The sequence below is a fragment of the Caretta caretta genome, chromosome 9 (assembly GCF_965140235.1).
Source record: "Caretta caretta isolate rCarCar2 chromosome 9, rCarCar1.hap1, whole genome shotgun sequence".
Classification (NCBI taxonomy): domain Eukaryota; kingdom Metazoa; phylum Chordata; order Testudines; family Cheloniidae; genus Caretta; species Caretta caretta.
Genome location: NC_134214.1, coordinates 92,494,201 through 92,512,906, shown reverse-complemented (window position 1 = coordinate 92,512,906; position 18,706 = coordinate 92,494,201). Strand labels below are relative to the sequence as shown.

At 41.6% G+C, this 18,706-nt stretch overlaps 1 protein-coding gene and 1 long non-coding RNA gene across 2 annotated transcripts in view; one reads left to right on the top strand and one right to left on the bottom strand.

Annotated features, from left to right (window-relative positions):
* MAMLD1 (mastermind like domain containing 1) overlaps window positions 1–18,706 on the top strand; it is a 349,693-nt gene that overhangs the window by 100,801 nt on the left and 230,186 nt on the right. The gene's annotated exons all lie outside the window — the stretch shown is intronic.
* LOC142073303 (uncharacterized) lies at window positions 8,886–17,543 on the bottom strand. Its single transcript, XR_012670106.1, has 4 exons — window positions 17,478–17,543; window positions 16,522–16,633; window positions 15,248–15,328; window positions 8,886–8,972 (listed from the first exon to the last, which is right to left on the bottom strand). It is a non-coding gene; the product is annotated as an uncharacterized LOC142073303 (long non-coding RNA).

The following is an 18,706-nucleotide window of genomic DNA, read 5'->3' as shown; positions in this document are numbered from 1 at the left end:
GGGAGTATAGGAGTAGAACAGATATTTCCCTTTGTGCTCCCCTGGTATCCACTCAAGGAATAGACAGTTGTTCTGACTTCCAAGGTTGTGAACAAATGTTTTATATATGCAGAAGATGCCCCAGGGAGGTGCTTGACTTCAATGGCCGGGATAAGAAAATGTGCATCCCAGGAGGGCAAGGTAGCTAGAAATCTTCCATTTCTCTGTGGCTGGCCATATGTATTGTTAAATGTGTAGAAAATAAAGAATGTAGAATAAGTGCACACAATAGCCCCAAAAGGGAAAGCAGACTTACTTAGAGTGGATAATTTAGTTAACAATAGTAGGATCCCATTAATTGAAGAGTTCTTTAGAGAAACGCTGTAGAGTCCTTTGGCTTCCACACTTGAGAGTGAACAAAATTAACCATTTACGTTAAATTGCAACATACATGCTTATGAATTGGAGTGCTTCAAAATCCGTTTTTATGCAATTAGTGCAGCTACAGCAGTTCTACCCCAGACGCTGCTAGTACCTATGAAATATGAGCCATATGCAGTTTTCAACAAAATCCTTAGATCCCTATCAAGACAGGACACACTACCAGCAGCATTTTTAGAAAAGGGAGACATGAACAAGTGTCTGCCACTGCTGAGGAGACAGGATGACTTCTTGTGGATCAAAGATTACTATTCATGTTTGAAGGAGGATGGTGCTGGGATTCGGTCCCAGACTTAAATCCTTATATCGGTGGCATTCTTATCAAGTGAAACCTGAAAGTGAAGATCTGCTATGATAAGCATTTATTAAAAAAGAATGCAGATGTTACCATTTTTTAAACCTGTCAGTGTATAAATCTTGTTTGCTGTGCAATCCCAACTTTCACACTGTGCTAATATACTGAACTAAGCTTCACTGTTCAGTGAGTACTCTGTGTACCTCTTGTTTTATATCTTTCTAGCTAGCGGTTGGGAACTTGGAGATACAGAGTCAATTCTGGGAAATGTTAGGGGGACGTCTCAGTAAACTAAATAAGCTAGATTCATCCCTTTTGATGGGCCTCCTTTTAAAAGGTTATACAAAAGAACTGTTTTGTATGAGCGAATTGCCCGCTACTTTGTGAAAATCATATATAAATGAGTCACAGATCAATACTCTTGAGGCTCCAAAAGGGGGAAAAAAACATAAAAGATAGATCAGGAGCTATATTTTAGCAAAAATGTCTCTTAAGTGCTGTTGTCTGACACTATGAACTCCAATCAATGTGTCAGTATTTTGGAATTTGAAAGGAAATAGGGATCAGACCTGACAATCCAGAACTGAAATTTGATGCTCTGGTCTTTTTGATAAACTGACAGGCAGTGAAAATTACACATGTCTGTAGGGAATCAGGAGAAAAAGAGAGACAGTTTTGTAGAAAGTCTGCTTATGATTCACAAAGGCATGCACTTTATCAAAATGGATTGCTTTTGCACTGTGTGGCAGGTTGCTTTGCTTTCTGAATGGAGGCTTTTGCAGATTGTAAACTGGTGGGTTTTGTACACATATATAGTACACTATGGCTTTTATTGGATTCCAATTGCATTGCTCTCCTATTCTTGCAAATAAAGTAAAATTGGCAAGAAAGGGTAACCAAAAAGGGATTAGGAACTTTGTTTGGAAACCTTTTTTTTTTGGACTAAAATGGTTTAAAAAGTAATTTTGTCAATAGCTTAAGGTAACTGAAGAGAATTGTTCACATTTCATTTTTCTAAACATTTAATCCATTGAATTTATAGTGCACTGTTTATCTGAGGCTCTCAAAGCACTTTGCATACCTTAGAAATTAGAATATCTTAGTTTAGGAGACAAATATTATTGTACCCATATTACAGACTACTAAGCTGAGGGGCTGTGTGTTTGGTGACCTGCCCAAGGTCACATAGCAATGAAATGGTAGAGCTGGGAATAAAGTCCAGGAATCCTGACTGCTAGGCCTGTTCTAACCATTAAACACATGTCTCAATTTATTAAAGTATTGGAATTAAATCCTGAACCCTGCACAAAGTCTGGCTAAATGGGCTTTCACAGGGAGTATAGGAATTGCTATGCTGGGTCAGACCATTGGTCCATTGAGTTCTCAGCAAGTGGCCAGTACCAGCTGCTTCAGTGGAAGAAACCCTGAACTGCGCAGTTGTGAGTTAACTTGACCCCAGGAAAGTAGCCTTTTTGTCCACAGTGGCATTTGGTTTAAGTCCTGAAACATAAGGGTGGATGTGCGTTCCAAAGATCTTGTTTATTTTAAAAAATATGTGCTATTCTATAACTCTATATTCTGGTTAGCCATATAAACAGCCATATAAACAAGCAGCACGCAATGGGAGTGGAGTCCCTCTGCATGGCCTCTTCACATCTGGGACCTTTGAGTTCTCATGCCTCTCTCTCTCTCTCTCTGCTCAGGCTTTTATATCATGCTTGTCACTGGTAGCTGAATGCCTTCCACAGATCACAGGAATTGACCCATATATGCCAATTTAGTTTTAGCCCTCATGACTGTAATGGTGTGAATACTAGTACTTTTGTTCCCCAGTAGCATATTAGAACAATTTTCTTAAGCGGCATGTTACGTAAGGAATACACTCTGAAATGCAGTATTAATAATCAGCTACTTCACTGTGGTCTCAGGCACAATAGCATATCAGAGGGGGTTGTCTTCTCCATGAACATGGGCCACCAGACTCATAAAACTTGAAAAGCTGGCTAGGAACGTTAGGAAGTGTGGCTTCACTGTTTTACTGGCTGTCTTTGAAAATAGGGTGCTAAATCATTTAGTGAGCGTAATGCAGCTGCAAGGGCAGAGGGTGCGAGGGGGAATGGAATGGAATGGAATGTTGAGACGATAGGTCCTTAATGGGTTATAGAGTGATAGAACTCACACAATCCAAATCTGCCTCAGTCTAAATAAAACTGAAGTCATTAATTTTGCTTCACTGGTTTGCATCTCTCAGAATCTTAAAAATCCTCTATGTCCCTTTCCTCACTGGGAAAGGGATTGCCCTACATCTCGGTACCAAAGAAGTGGAAAAAATGACCAGAATGTCTTAAATGAAGCTACTAAAGTGTATGATGCCAGGGGGAAACATCCAGTCCCACAGGCTGTTGCTATTTTACTATCCATTAGCCTGCCTTCATGTAGCAGTGAAAATATATACAGTAAGTCCAAGCATCTGAGGCTGTAGAAAATCATATCAAGCTTTATGTTCATGGATCTACTACATAAATCAAGTGTAGTTGTGTCTGAAATAATTTTCTGCCAAGGCTAATACAGCTGTTTCATCCTTATATCATATCAGGCAGTAAGCAGGGCAGGATTGTTTATGCAGCTGGGAACCTTTTGCTTACTGGGTTCACTCTGTCTCAAACACTGTGGAGCATAATCTAAGCAGCATGTTATGTTCTATACAAGCCACTTACGTGGAAGAATCAATAATGGAAAAGTAAGTATTGTGTTATCAAACAGGGAGGAGTGTCATTTGGCTGCTCTAACACTGTTACATTGTCTGCTGATGTTTCACCAGAGATATAATCCACCTACGCATACTGCAAGCAAGCATGAAAGCCTCTCTGCCTTTTTTTTTTTTTTTTTTTTTTACACAAATAACTGGAAGGTTGTCTAGCCTGGTGTCTTTTCCTCTTAATGTATATTTTCACCTTGGGGAATGGCTGCCTGTTATTGATTTATCTAGGAAAAATATAAACCAGAATATATTAAACATGGTAGGTCCTATCTGAACTGGCAGCGCGTGTAAATTTTTAGCTCTTTAGTGGAAGATAAAGCCTTAGCCACCCTCGGTTTTCTTTTTACAGACAGATTTCTTTAAAAAAAAAAAAGAAGACATTGTTATACGACTATTGATTTCTCAATGTGCTTGTAGTTGTACCCCTGCTGTGTCTTGTTCTGGCTCTTACAAGAATATCTTTAATGGGGATGCAGAGATGTAGTCCCTAGCATCTGATGCTGAATTTATTTTTTAATTAAATAACTTTGAAGTGTGTTTGAGAGATCCCACTTTCTCCTGCAGACAGTTTAAGGCCAAGGATCTGCACAAGTTGATTGTCACACTAACATGGCTGTTGCTTCAATTCTGGCCAATCTGACAAGTGAAAAATAGATATCTGTCATGTGACAAGCTTCTGAATATAAATCCTGTTAGCATTTGCTCCTGAGAGAGAAAAAGCAAGAGCAGAAGGGGGGAAGTGGCAAGGGAGGTTAGATGAGAGGGGGCTAAAGAAGGGGTGTTAACTGCGCTTAAAACTAGAGGAAATCGGAAGGCACGAAGGAGGATGCAGGCCAACTTTAGTAGGAGCCAACAGTTTGGACAGCTCTCTCTGAAGCAGTAGACGACATAGTCACCTGCTGCAGTGAACCACAGTCTAAAATAAATAAGTAAATAAAGGGGGTATAGACACACACACACCTATGCATGCACACACAGTGCTATATTCAGGGGGTGTTTTCAGAGCTCCTTGAATTTGGAGCTTTTATTTGCTGTGCAAACACACTGGAAATTTGAAGCAAATTACAGGAGAGATTTAACTTTTAAAACCCCCAACAAACCACTGGGGACTGAGTCATCTCATCCAGCATGCACTCTGTGGGCCTGCAGCACTTTGTTTATTTTTTGAAATGTAGATGGCACCTGTGTTAGTCACACTACACAAAGAGGCAAGCTTCATTTAATTCCTGAATCATCCATTATTAATATTGCTATTGAAAGTTTGTCTCATGGCATTGTTAGTTTGTTAAGCTAGTGAAAGGCATTAGCCTAAACCTATTTCTTTAGATAGTAACAGAGCAGACCTCTAGCTTAGTTGGTTTATTTCGCAGGGAGCTGGTTTGCATGTCTAGCGGGTAGAGCTTGCAGATGTCTGAAAGGCTTCTTGTAAACAGGGGAGGTTTGGATTTTGTCTGGCTAGAACAAAAAAAGCACAGAGGATGTTGCAAACTTCTCCCTGCCTGAAGAACCTTGTTCAGTGTTTCAGAAGTATCCTAGAGAAGTGAATATTTTGATCGGCTACCAAATTATTGGCTTCAGCTTCCCAAGAGTGCCAATCAAAGTGGATCAGCTTGGTGTTATGCTAAGTCTTCCTCAAAACTATATGTTGTATATTAAAAACTACTTTGTTAATAAAGAAAAGACCCAAAAAAATCTTTTAACTGCATCAATCCAAAGAAACCTACCGAAGGTCAGTTCCTTGTCAGAATTCAACATAACAGTACAAAGGGCAAGGATAATGTGCGCGGCTGCACTTCAGCACTGTCTCTATGATTGCCAACATCTGTTGTGGTTTCCAGGCTTGTCCAATGAGATTTGTTAATACTGTTTTGTATATGGCATGCCATTCCACTGAAAACAGATATATGGCACACGTTACATGTAATATTGCTCCTGTTTCCACATTTCCTTTCATACAGCCCAGAAGGTATTGTGGAGATAATATGGAATGCTCACATAAAGTATAATCAAAACTTACCCAATGAGCTTGCAGCAGAAGTAGAAATGGGCCCAAGCTGCAAAGTTCAAAACCAAATTCAAACTTCCACAAGTTCTGGGCTATTCAGATCCAGGGCCTTTCACTAACCAAAAGCAATTTTGGAAATGATTTAAATAGACTCTTTAGTCACTTTCAGAGTTTTTGATCCATCTCTTTAGGTAACAATAGCATAATATTCTCTTAGAAAAGTATGTCTGCAATAAACCATCATTAAAATGCCTTTAGCTTCAGAACTGTGGCACCCAGAGGCTGAAAAACTGGAGGCTGTGGTTGAAAAGTCATGGTTGGCATTGTGTCTGCCCGTATTCTGGTTCATTCATAAATAAATGAAGAGATTAAAGTGAAACTGCTTTTGTGGTGTAAAGCTGCTCAGCATAACAGAATTGTTCAGTTGGTCCAGTAGCTCACTTGAGATTGTCAGACATTGAGAAAGTAGGAAGGTGGACATGATGCAGACAGACTAAGGGTGTGTTTTTCCTGTAATTAGACACCTGCGGCTGGCCTGTGCCAGCTGATTCGGGCTTGTGGGGCTCAGACTGCGGGGTTGTTTCATTGCAGTGTAAACTTCTGGGCTTGGGTTGGAACCCGGGGTCTAGACCCCTATGAAGTGGGAAGGTCCAAGAGCCTCGGCTGCAGCCCAAGCCTTGAAGTCTACACTGCAGCCTGAGTAACATGAGCCCAAATTAGCTGGCACAGGCCAGCTGCGAGTTTTTAATTGCAGTGTAGACATACCCTCAGTCTCCAAAGCCGTGGTAGCTAGCTTCATAACTCTGTAGCATGCTTTGCTGCCAGTCTGTAGAATGATACTGATTTCAGTTGACCTACTTCACAGCATCAGCATCATGATCGAAAATCAAAGATGAAGACGCAGTTATGGAGAGAGAGCTCTGCAGACTATGCTTGATCCATTTTACCTGATGGGAATTTCACAGTATTCAATTTCTAGATAGGAACACATTCCATTTTGTATGCCAGTGGTTCTCAACCAGGGGTACATAGAGGTCTTCCAGGGGCTACATCAACTCATCCAGATATTTGCCCAGTTTTACAACAGACTACATAAAAAGCGCCAGGGAAGTAAGTGCAAACTAAAATTTCATACAGACAATGACTTGTTTATTTTGCTCTATGTACTACACTGAAATGTAAAGTATAATATTTATAATCCAGTTGATTTATTTTATAATTATATGGTAAAAATGAGAAAGTAAGCTATTTTTCAGTAACAGTATGCTGTGACACTTTTGTATTTTATGTCCTATTTTGTAAGCAACTAGTTTTTAAATGGTATAACTTGTGAGTATGCAAGACAACTCGGACTCCTGAAAGGGGTACAGTAATCTGGAAAGGTTGAGAGCCACTGGTGTATGCCACAGGATGAAAGTAAATCCCTGAGCATATACCCGCTGACTAGTCACATTCATTTACAAGACATTCATATACCATGGTGATGGGTGTGGTATAAAAGCAGAGAGAGAGAGACAGAGACAGAGACAGAGACACTCTTTCTCTCTCTCTCTTTTTTTTTTTTTTGCCACCACTTGAAAGACTCGTTGTCCTCTGGCTTTCCTTCTTCCATCTTGACCAACCCTTGTGCTAAGAAGCTTAAGGTAGAATACATTCAAACTGGAGATCCGACAAAACCAGAGCCACTTATCCAAATATGGAAACCCATATTTAAACCAGTCCTGGTTTTGGTTTTAGTTATGGAAATCCCAAAACCTGACCAACAAGATTTTGCAGATCATAATGCACATCGTGACCATGACCACTTTTGTCACTTTCTAGTTAGTGCCACACAAATATACGGCCCTAGTGATTTACTAATGTCTTTCTGAGAAATTGGGGTGCTATCATCATTGTACAGTGCACAGGTTAATTGGGTCACCTCCAAAATCATTTTTGTTTCAGCTTCTCATGGTGTGGTGACCTCTCTGTCACAGGATGATATGTCACCATGGGTATGTCTACTCTGCCACAGAACACCCCGTGGCTGGCCTGTGTCAGCTGACTCTGGCTCGCATGGCTATAAATTGCAGTATAGTCATTTGGGCTTGGGCTGGAGCCCAGGTTCTGGGACCCTCCCAACAAGAGCTTCAACAAGTCCCAAAGAAGTCTCATCAGGTCTGTCATTAACATAAGATTTCATTAGTTCATAATGTTTTAGGGCTCAGACAGAGGGTTTACCTGTAACACCCCCACATCAGTGATCAATGTGCATTTGGTCTGCCTGCCTTTTCTACATAGCTGTGCAGCTTAGTTCATTTTAAGCCTTGCCCCCAGCCTGCGACTGAGAGGAACATGTGGGATCTGGTCCCATCACTATTTCCCTTGGTTTTTGTATCCACTTGCCTTCAGTATTTTTTCCATAGAACTTCTTCAAAATAAACCTTCACTTAAGCACTTAACTGAAGACTTTGGTTCAAGAATCTTTGTGCAGCTGACCCAGAGATCTGATGATCTGTAGACCCTGCTGTGCAGGGACTGTGTTGGTTGTAAAGGGTGCACAAGTGGGAGGAAAGGTCCATGCACCTTCCCTCCCAAGGGCTAGGTATGGTACGGCCAATAATTGTCAGATGCAATGACAGCAATGACTGAATCTGAATTTTTGGTTAGACAATAGAGGCGTGAAAACAACTGGATTAAAATGCAGGTGAGACAGGACTCTTGAGATATATGGTGAAAGAAAGGCTAGTTAATCAATATGTGCCATAGGTTAGCCTAGGATCTGATGCAGCATGATAATGGCAGCAGCTGACGCTTCTATCAATGCAGCAGAAAATGATTTTCACTACAGTAATTTTAAAACACTGAGGTGGTTGGATGTTATTTTTAAAAACCCACTTAGTGCTTGTGTATTTAGAGCAATGGCTAATTTGTCACAAAGGTGGCTCTGTATTGGGTATAAATATTTACCAAATTGAAACACCAATCATTTTGATTACAAAGAAATAGGTGTACCATATATACAGTATGGTCAGTTCATTTGTTTTAGTTATGTTTGGAAATAGTGAAACAAGCTAATTTCTTTGGTTTTAGTAGCAAAATTTACTTTATAATTTAACATATTTTTAGCCTGTTTAAAATATTGGTTGTGATTACAGCCCGCTAACATGATGTTATTTTATACTACATAACGTTTATAAATAGCATGCTCAGTGATTTTTTTTTAGTATATGTAAATTACATAGAAGCACAAAGGATACGTCTCTGCACTGTTTTTGTAGAGCTGATTATAGGTCTAACTAGTAGAGGAGGAGTCTGAAAGAGCTTTGTTGAGAGGCATTGACTGATTAATAAAGAGTGCAGCAGCAACAGGCAAAACATCGCAGTTATAGATTTTCCATACTTTATCTTCAGGGCTCTGAAGGATACAGTGGTGATCAGATGGGGTTTGTTTTCACCATGTAGGAACGTGCCGCAAATCAGCGCATTCTGCAATGCCACAAAACACCTTTCTGCAGAAGAGTGAAATAAAAGGAGACTCCTTCACAATCACGACTTTGCAGTTAGACCTAGTCCTTTCCCCCTTCAATTCTCCTTTAAAATCTTGTTAGAAACAAACTAAAGTAGTGTCCCAAATTTAGAATGAGAGTGGGAACCCTACATTTAATCACTCAGGCAGTCTATTTTTATGGCATTGAAAATGTAATGGAAAGTCACATGCAAAGCATGTGTGCATTTTAGATAATAGAAATAGAAGACTTGTTAAAAATATTGATGGTTAGCTTCAAAATTAAACAACACCCAGGGCTGTAGTTAAAGTAGTATAGATTCTTTACATGAGTTGGGTGTATATAATTGTGCACCTGATTAACAAAGAGACTGAAGACATAAATGGACCCGAACCAGCATGTGAGCAGGGTTTAGCTGAGTTCATGCTTTCATGTGGAATTCAAATCCTGGCTTGGGAAACACCCCATTTCACCCATACAAGGAGAGATCACACATTCACTGCTGAAAATAATGTGGATCCTTATTCATTTTTCTTTCATTAGCTGTCGTTTTTGCTGTACCCCCGTAACAAACGTCTAAATAGGAGCAGAGAAAAGAACTGCCACATCAGACAAACGCTGCCTCTACTACAGAACTTCTTCTTAAAGAGGCACATGCATTTGAATGTGTGCTGTTGGCATTTTCAAGTTATTGAAGTAAACAACTTCCACAGTGTATGTTTTCCAACAAATAAACATTTTAATTTAAAGAGACCCTGGCAACTGGAAATTGAGTCAGTTTTTTAAAAAAGAGTTTAAAGTAGTTTCCGATAATACATCTGTCTCGAAGTCCTCTGACCATATTTTGTATTTCACAATCACATTCTCCTATTTTAAAAATCTTTTTCTCTCTCCTGTGGCTGTGTGAAAAACCCACAGAAACAACATGGGAAACTGACCATATGGGGCAACTGTGAAATTGACTATACCCAATGTGCTGTCAAATACACAAAATAAACATTGAAGAAAAGGAGAGAAAATACACTAGTAACAGTAGCAGCTGGAAAATTTTCAGATAGTGTGATTTTTAAATTAACAATTCTTTTAATATTTATTTTTTTTTAACAAACTATCTTTCTTCATTATAAAATAATGAAAGAAACGGAGTAGATGAATTCCATGTTAAAAGCAGCATTTTTATATAGTCATAGATTTTTATTTTATTAGTTTAAAGGCTATCATCTGAAATAAGATAATTACAGGGCATCTTCCAGGAAATATCTATAGAAGGATAATTACCTTCTGCTCACTCAGTTTCTACCTGCAATTTCAATTAGTTTTTGTTTTCTTCACTTCTTACTAGTACTGTAAACTGTTGTGAAGTGTTGCTGTGTACTGTTAAACAGCTACTGCATTCTGCCCTAGAGGTGGCTGCATTTTAGTGCTGGATGAAATAATTCCTATATTTACACACACACATGGCCAAGCATATGTTTCTTTAAGTCATTCTTCAGGATAAATGTTATACATGTAAGATAATATTATTGCTAGTAAGTAATTTCTTCCCTTTCCCTATGCTTTCCTTGATGTATGCATGGCACTCTGAGTAGCGAGACTGGACCCCTCTGTCTAGAGTTAGTCTAGACCGGCTTCACTTTCCCCTGTATAAGTTGTCTCTCACAATCAGAACATCATTGCTAATGATAGTTTCCATTTTCAGCACGTATTAAAAAAAACCCTTTTGTTCCACTTGCAGCCCACACATTGACACAGCACTCCCTCCTTTTTTGATCCCAATGTTGACGTGTAAAGTAGATTTTAATAAAAAAATTAAACAGGTGGGCCAGATCACCAGAGCTCCATTGAAATGAATGGTGCTACACTGAGTTACACCAGCTGAGGATCTGTCCTGTTCTTTTAAATTTTTTAATGGGCTGGACATATGGTACAATATAAGTCATGCTGTATTCTATTCATGAAGTGCGTGTAGATGGCCTTAGTCCAGTTCCCAGTTGGCCAGGTGTTTGCATCAACAAATAGTTGTTCATGCTGACCTTGTTCTGTATATAAAAAAAGAACTTCAGTGTTGGCAATCTGGTGTCTTTCGGGAGCATCATGGTCACACAATTACAATAAATAAATGCTATGTGATTAGCTGCTTTTGTGATAATCAATAGGAAATGTAAACACATGCAGACATAATGTAGGCCAGATTCAGCATGAGGGTTAGCCAACAATATGTGTTTCAGATACAGTATCTGCAGAGAAAATCCATTCCTATTGACCTAACAAGAAACCAGTGCAAACCTTAACACAGTTTGCCTGCCATAAACCTTATCCTTTTCACGTTTATTAATACGTGGGGATTATAATATAGACCAGTGCTTCTCAAGCTGTCTGTTGTGGGGGACCGGCAATTTTTTTTTCCAATGTACGCGCAGACCGGCAGCCGATGGCTCGCAGACCAGCACCGGTCCGCGGACCACCACTTTGAGTAGCACTGATATAGACTATTGCCTTTCTGCAGTTCCTGAGGATCTCAAAGAGATTTCCAAATTTTAGTTAATTTGAGGTGAGCAATGCCCCTGGGACTTAGGTCTACAAGGGATTACCGCCCCTACTCCTGAAATGCAGCCACCTCTGGTTACAAGCACACAGGTGTACTGCACACCAGGTTAGGATGAGAAATAAAAGAAGATCATTCTATCCAACTGAAACTGGAGGGAGAATTTATTAGATTGTTATTGCCTGGAATTTGGTCAAGGCGCGTGGGTTAATATCAGAAAGATTGCACTTGCCGCAGCATAGTGCCCCTCTGCACCATCCAGGGGTATTGTCTGACTCACAAAAAGTGCCACTACTGAATGATTGCACCACTGTTGTGTCCTGGTAGGCGACAAGTGGCCAGTCCCTCATGGGCTGTTCTGAACATTCCTTGCATGCCTTGTTTTCTGTGGCACTGGAGTCTTAACAGGGAATGTAAATAAAACAGGCAGTTCGGTGGAAGCAGATCCAGTAGGATTGCCTCACTGCCTTGGTATACTAGGGGAGAGAGCCAGAGAGCTCCAAGAAGGATGGAGGAGAGTAGTGATTTGTTTGCCTTGGCCACAATAAATATGATTGTACAATTAAAAAAAAAATGGAAAAATAAAGCATGTGTCCCTGTTAGGCCTAAACTATGTTTGTGTCTTAATACATTGCAGAATTGCTCAAGAATAGCCGAGCTGAGCTAAAATATTACCCCTGTCGTGGTGCCAAGGTCAGTTATGTTCCATATGAATGCTAGCCACGTCCATTGGAACTCTCTGGGGCAGAGGATTCTAACTTTCATGCTCCACTTCAGATTCCCAAATCAGTATCCTTTACTCCATTCCTTCTGCCTCCTCCTCTGTCTCTGTCACCCCATTTGCACATGTCCTCCCTAGCCGTGGGGTTTGGATTGGCCAAGGCTCTGTCCAGGCTTTGATTTTAAGTATCAGCCACATCCAGTAGTTTTCATTTTAACGTAAATAAAAGCATCAAAATAAAACACTCTGCTTTTCGCTCCCCCTTCCCACTGGGATGCCAACGTGCACAGTAGGGATGGTGGCTGATGACACTCAACCCATCCTGCAGCACTGCCTCTCTTTTGCTCTCGCCCTCCACATGCTGATCCGATCTAACACTGCTAGAAGGCATGCAAGAGCAGCACAGCAGGATGGGTCTGAGGGATCAAGCAGGGTATCAAAGGAGAGGGACAACAAAATCCTTGGTGTCCAGCTAAGAAACTGTGGGGAAACCAGAATGGCAGAGGTGCTGTCTCTTGAGATGCTACGCACACCTGAAGCATGCTTGTCACTACAGATTTAACATGGCAGCTGCAGCAAAGAACGATCAGCTCAGGGTTCATGAACACAATGCATATTAATCCCACTTAGCTCTGTAGAGTGAACTGGCCTCTAGCTGATTTCTAGGGCCAATGCAAAGTGTTGGTTTTAACCTATAAAGCGCACATGGTTTGAATGTGGGTTCCATCCTAGCCACTGAAATCGGCTGGGATTCTCTCTGACAGTTCCTAGGTTTGTACCTTTAGAGGTATGTTGAGGGCCTTTGACATGGGAATTTGCTGCCCTTGTTGATCCAACAAGCCTCAATTTTGCTGAATTTCAGGGCTCGCTATGAGGCCTCTCTCTTCACTCAGGTTAGAAAGAATTGATTAGGAGGAGCTGAATTGTTGGGAGAATGTGAAGGATTTTGAGGGTTTGACATTGTGTCATTCTTGGCACTCAGATGATAGACAGGGATTTTTTGTTTTGTTCATGTGGTTGACATGCCAATAAACACATCTGATAAACAGAAAAATGAGAGCAATTCTGGAGTGGCTATTCCATTCCAGCTCAGCCACCAGGCATCTCCCTCTGCATGCAGAGGTACTGTTGCCAGATTACATTGGTGAGCATTTTACATTGAAGGGGGCTCATAAAGAATGATTTGCCTTTGCAAACTTTAATGAAGATAAAGAGAAAGCAGCACATAACTCAGCCATGAACAGTGGCCAAAAAGGATTTTTTTCCTTACTGCATCTGTATGATTTTGAGCCTCTCTGCCCTTAATGATTTTACTTCTTGTAAAGGTTTCCAGAACTGCATGTGCAGGGAGATTTCTACTGCACTGTCACCAAATAGTCTATGTAAGCACAATATAGGATGGGGGAAGCCTGTCTTGAAAATATTATCTTGTGTAAGAAGAGCCAGCACACGGGCCAAGGATTTCTACCCTCTCTGGAGTCCTGAAAGACTCCTAAAATCAGGCCTAGCCAGACGTTTTGAAGACCTGTTTGTTTATTTATTTACTTGTAGAGGTAGTGGAGAGGGGTTCCTCTATTAAATAGGCAGGCTGCATAGAAACAGCACCGAAAAAAGGTGTGATTAAAACACCCTAAAAATAATGACTAACATGTTTCTTCTCTACACTCAGTTCATACCTCATCAGTTGTCTACGTGTGCTACTTTATAACTGGTGTTGAAGTTCCCAGTTTTATATATGGCTGTCCTTGTTACAACAAAGATTAAATAAAAAATTCAACTGAAGTTGTATTACACAGTGGCGCTAGATTTGTACTCCCCCTCCAATAGCTGAAGCTGTTTTGTAATAGACTGGATGATGCAACACAAAGGATCCGATAGAATCTGAAATTACTTGGGTTCTTAGAACCATGTAAAGCTCACCATAAAATGTCTAAGCGCTTCCCAATTTCCATATTCTCTCTACATTGTGTTCATGTAAAATAGGCTTCTAGGAATGTTCATGACCTTAGAGCTGTCCCTTTAGTTTACAGTCCAGTGCTCTGTCCTTGAGATGTGTTGCACACAGACATGCAGCAAAATCATGGCTTTTGGCCTCAGTCTACCCCTCTGAAAAAAATAGCTCCTATAGGAGATATCAGAGTGCTGTTGCAGTTACACATGCCGTGTAATTAAAACCTGGTGAAACAATTGTGGGTAACAATAAAAGAATGGGAGCTCATTTCCCATCATAGGAATGTAGCCCTGTTTGCTGAATAGGTTGCAGCCAGAATCTGTTAGTTTTAAAAAATGATCAAAACCGTCTCTTTCCTGTCTAACAAAAAAAAAATTATTTCCTAGTGATGGTGTTTTATTTTTGCAGTGATTTTCATGTCTCTAGGCGAGAGACGGTGTCTTGCTCGCATGGATTGTACCAAGAGGCTGCCAGGGTTTCTTACTCATTGTTAGAGTCAGCACACAATCAGTGCACATTTATGGGGAATGGTGCCACTTCCCCAGCTTGATGATGATGTTTGGTGTATTTTTGCTGTCCGTGCAAGTATGCTTCTTTTTTTTTTTTCCCAAGTGACTATGTATTCCTGCTAATGCTCTGCTTCCTGCCTGGTGCTCAGAATGTCCTTGTCTAAGGGTATGTCTACGCTGCAATTAAACCCCCGCAGCTGGCCCGTTCCACCTGTCTTGGGCTTGTGGGGCTCAGGCTATGGGTCTGTTTAATTACAATGTAGATGTTTAGGCTTGGGCTGGAGCCAGGGCTCTGGGACCCCACAAGAGGGGAGGCTCCCATAACCTGGGCTCCAACCCAAGCCCAGACATCTGCACTACAATTTTATAGGCCTGCAGCCTGAGCCCGAGTCAGCAGGCACGGGCCAGCCACAGGGTGTTTTATTGCAGTGTAGACATAACCACGGTCTCCTAGCCAATTCCTCCCTCTTCCTAGGGAGGGTCTGCACAGAGCTTTCTGTTTTTGCTTTCCTCAGCAACCTCCTTCAATCTCTGACTTTTCCTGACTCTCACCAGGACTCTCTTTCCTGGCTTTCTTCAGGTACTTCCCCTCCCTGGGTCTCTTGTTGATCCTTTATAGCAGGGATGGCCAACCTGAGCAGGAGAAGAAGCCAGAATTACTAATGTACATTGCCAAAGAGCCACAGTAATCCATCAATTCCCCCTCCCAACGCCTCCCACCCACCGGCAGCCCCTTTGGAGGGGCGGGGAGGAGCAAGGGCATGGCAGGCTCAGGGGAGGGGGCAGAAAGGAGTGGAGTGGAGGCAGGGCCTGAGGCAGAGCCAGGGGTTGAGCAGTGAGCACCCCCTGGCACATTGGAAAGTTGGCACTTGTAGCTCCAGCCCCAGAGTCAGTGCCTAGACAAGGAGCCGCATATTAACTTCTGAACAGCCGCATGTGTCTCCGGAGCCACAGATTGGCCACCCCGCTTTATAGCCCCCAGGTGCTGCCCTGCCCTATTAACTGGCCAGTGAGAGCATCTGTTTTAGCACGGGGGAGCTGGACCTACTTCATTTACTGGGGCCAGCCACCCTCTGACAGGGTGATTCATGTTTCTTTAGTACCCAAAAGTTGTTGAATTCAGGGTCTCATGTCAATCCCGGGTGTCCCCAAATTTGAGATATTTGAGGTTCAGGTCATGCCCATTCCAGGTTAACATCGTTAGAAATTAGCTCATGCTCTGAAGTTTAAATCCCAGTCCAAACTTGCCCAATAGCTTGGAGGTGTTTGGATCCAGCGTTTTGGTTCAATCATTTATATAGTTAGGGGCCAGTCATGAAGATCAGATCCAAGTGCTGGATATGGATCTGAATTTCCCCAAATTGGGGGGGCATTTAGATTTGATATATTATCTTGAGGCCATCACTAGTTAAACCCATTGCTAACACTCATTGCCTGGATTGTCGGTGCCATGTATACATGCATTAGCAGCACTATTAGTAAAGAGTCATATTGCTATTAACTTCTGTACATGGCATCGTAGGCATGCATGATACCTTACAAAGTAAAGACATAGTTCCTGTCCAAAAGAGCTTACAGCCCGTATAAATCAAGACATTGGGAGAGACAAAGGAAGGAAAGAAGGAAGGAATATACTAACTAATAGTATAAGGCTGCCTTGATGGTTTGTTGCATCATGTTACTTTCTACATTTTTGGTTTGTCTGGTTTTGTAATTGCAGTTTTTATTTTATTTAAGGATCATTTATTTGGGGATTTTTAGGAGTAGAGGGATATTTTGTGACACACAGGACATTGGCCAGCTCCTTGTAACAATAATGTCCTTACCTTTGAGCCTTTGCCTTTAATATATTCATTCAGTCAGTGCACCCTTTATGTTTTATTATTACTTCTGTCAAGTGGCTGCTGGAAGGGCTTTTTCCTCCTTGTACCACAGTGTCTGAAAATAATAAAGAAAAGGCATATGAGCTCCAAAGGGATCTTCCCTGAAGCCTTGAAGTGAGGCAAGCTCTGGAAGATTTCAGGATGGGTGTCAGGACAGATATGTGGGCTGGGGATTAGCGTCACATGAGCTACAGTGCTTTACCATGCCATTTTATGAAGACAGAGTGGGGTCTGGCAAACCAGATTCTAGCCGCTGATACAAAACTGCTAAAGCCGGTGGAAAACATTGGGAGGAAGAAAAATCAAGCCTGAAGAAAACCATTTTGGACAAAAGGGCCAACATCAAAGCAGCTCTCCAGCATTCTTTCTCTCAGTGGCTCCACCAGACACAAGTCACATCCTAAACTGTGGTTAAAGGAACTTGAGAAGTTTGCATTCAGCCTATTCAAGGAGGAGTGCCTGAAAAAGTGCTCCCCTTACTAACTGCAAACTTCGTTAGCTCCTTGGGACGCCAGTCCCCCTACCTCCCTGCCCACCCCACCTCTCAGCCAGGCCAATTGGCAGAAGTAACAAATGCGTCTATGAGATGTCAGTGCAGGAGTCTGAAATACAATGACACTAAGTACTTGATTCTGATTTCTTTATGGTATCGACTACAAGCAACTAAACAGAGCCTGTAATTAAAGAGGTTGAGCATTTATCATGGGGGCCCCGAAGTGTGGCAAAAGGCCCAAATACAGCCTGCTGGCAGTCTCCAGTCATCCAATGAGGAAGATGCAAACAAGTATTAGGACTGCGTGCATTTATTTTTGAAAAAATATTTATAGAGAGAGACCATTTATAGGCTTGTTCCTGTCAGCTGGTGAGTTGAACACCCTTGACTCCTACTGTGAACTCACCAGCAGTTGAGGGCAATCAGTGGTTCACAGGATCCAGCCCCTTGTGCAATCCTCAGACTCCTGAAAAGTTAACAAAATCCTAGGTTGAATCCCTGACTCAGGACAAAATCTTGCCCTTGTATTGGTGAAGGGGCACTGAACGGAGGGTGCAGGAGCCATCCTGCTGGCACAAGGGAGAGCTGGGGTAACCTAGGGGTAGTACAGTCTGTACAGTACCTTACTGTCACTCCAGAAGGAGCAACATGTATCCCATGTACATAGGGAGCTGTGGGGCCATCCCCCACAAACCACTAGTCTTTGTTAGCTGGCTCCTGCTGACTAGCACTCAAGTGAATGCTAGGGTAGAATCCTACCTTTCTTCTCCATGGGTGCTCCAGTGAGGTAGACACACCCTGCATCCTCCTCTCCCAACGTGTGGGCTACACACCCCAGGGATTTACCATTATATAGGATAAAACAAGTAGATTCAGCTCATGTGAATTCTGTCAGCTTCACTCTTACTTCCCTGCAACACTTCAAGTGAGCTAAAAATGGGAAGTATCCCTCAATGGGAAGTATCCCTCTATTCACTGTTGCTAAGGAGCTGTAAAAGCCCTTGTGAACTTTGAGGCAACTCCGAATTGTGTGAAAACCTGGGTGTGCTGTCAGTGTTAAATGAGAAAACGGAAACTGAAAAACTACAGCATTCCTGTGGCCAGGATTTTAGGAGCTGAGGGTGCTGGAATGGAAAGAAAGAGAATATTAGAAGCACTTGTCATAAGCTGGAAAATAGATTTAGTGAGTATAACATGACTAAGGTAAACAAACAAGATCAAACAAGAGCTGAGCAGGCTTGTGTGTAACCAAATGCCACACGAAGCGCGACTACTGAAAGGAGTCTGTGAGAGGGGAAATGAGACTGAGGAGACTAGAAAGACAGTGACATATTCTACAAAACCAATGCTTTCTGATGACATTGGAGATTAAACTAGCTGCTTTGGCAGCTGATCTGGTGTTTTCCTCACTTAGAGTGAGCTGAGAAAAGTGCATTGTGTGCATCCCCTGCTCCTTTGGTGACCAAGACTGCCGATTATCAAGGAACATGTTTGATCTAGAAACAGCTGATGTGTTTTTCTTCATGCGCAATGACTCGTACTGGAATGGAAACTTGTAATATTTGACAGTCTGATGTGCTGTATTTCAGTGCATAATATATCAAGGTTGTAGTTTTTCTTTTTTATTTCAGTTGA